Genomic DNA, 1,725 nt, shown 5'->3' with positions numbered 1-1,725 from the left:
TAGCTTTGCCTCGGCTCGGCTCGGGCTCGCTGGTCGGCCACTTCTTTTTCCGTCAATGGCAGACGGACTGGTCCCCCTTCTGGTGGAAATGGTTAAGCAAAAGAGAGACATTTTTTTTAGTGTGAGTGTGTGTGTGGCTGTTGTTGACATACATCTGTCATGTCATGCGGCGTGTGGCACGCGTATAATTTTTGGGAACACTTTTTTTTTCCACGCACAGCTTGATATGCATCACTGGGCTGGGCTGTTAGTGGTATGGATGTCACCTTAAAAACAGTTTATCATACTAAAACTGTTTTTTTCCTCTCTCTCTCTCTCTCTCTCCCTCTCTAGCTCTTTAAGTTGGACACAGGGTGTCCTCATTGGAAATAAGCCCTGGGCTTATTTTTTCTTTGGGGGGGGGAGGTGGGGGGGTATCCTTTTAGCATCCTTTTGTATAAATCTGTACCTTTTTTTACAAACTGTTAATAATAAAGTATTCAATCAATGGTATCTGGGTAGTTCTTTTTTTTATAGATATCTTGTGAGTTTTGTGGTCACTTTTTTTTGTAACATGCTGATTAAAAAGTTATTTTTCTCCAACCACACATCATGGAGTGATTTAAATAAAGCGTTCACAAGTTTCTTTCCTTTTCTTTGTTCTCTTTTCCTCTGATTCTTAGGAAAATGTCTACAATGGAGCCTTATAATTATACACTCTCACCTGCGTGTGAGTGTCCAGGCCCCATACCCCTGCCATGTGAAAATGAGATCCAGAGAGGAGTCCTGTGGTGGGCTTCTCACTCTGCGCTGTTACACCTCCGCAGCCTGGAGGTAGCCTCTGCCAGGGGCCTCATCTAAAAATCACAGTCACGCAACTGCCTTTCCACTTTGAATGTATTTCCATTCTGATTGATTCACACACGGCAATGTGAGTGGAAAGTAGTGTGTGTGTGTGTGTGCGTGTGCGTGTGCGTGTCGTGTGTGTGTGTGTGTGTGTGTGTGTGTGTGTGTGTGTGTGTGTGTGTGTGTGTGTGTGTGTGTGTGTGTGTGTGTGTGCGTGCGTGCGTGTGTGTGTGTGTGTGTGTGTGTGTATGTGTGTGTGTGTGTGTGTGTGTGTGTGTGTGTGTGTGTGTGTGTGTGTTTTATAGCTACATGAGGAGACAAAGGAGAACACAGATCTATTCCCAAACAAGACTGGTGTAGTAGCTGAACTGTTGAAGCTGTATGACAAAAACAAAACCTTTGACATCTACTTTGATTCACAGATGATTTCATAGTGTTGAAGATAATTCATTATCAACAAAAAAGTTAAAATAAATAATTAAGAAATTATATATTTAGGATTCAATCTATGAGACTGTAAAATTCATCATTTTGGATCAGTGCTTAAAAAAAGTTTTTGTGACCTTAGCTTGCAAAATGACAGATTTATATTCATTGTCCAGGCTGTGAGTTACGGGTAAATCGTTCTCTAGCGCAACTGCCATGCCTTCTCTGTGATTCCCCCCCCCCAAAATAAAACTTCCTTAGTGAACAGCCAACTTAACATACAACGTTCAGACATCCAAAATAAATCTGGATTCTTATCCTGGATTTTTTCAAATAAAGAACTTACTTCTTACATCATTGTACAGTGGACAGTGAAAAACAAAATGAAAGTCATCCTCCACAACTCCCAGGTCACTTTAAAGAACACACAATCGCTGCTCCTCAGGAATGCCAGTATATCTACCCACCTCAACT

Source organism: Gymnoscopelus braueri, assembly GCF_963280865.1.
Source record: "Gymnoscopelus braueri genome assembly, chromosome: 10".
Classification (NCBI taxonomy): domain Eukaryota; kingdom Metazoa; phylum Chordata; class Actinopteri; order Myctophiformes; family Myctophidae; genus Gymnoscopelus; species Gymnoscopelus braueri.
This window is presented reverse-complemented; position numbering follows the sequence as displayed.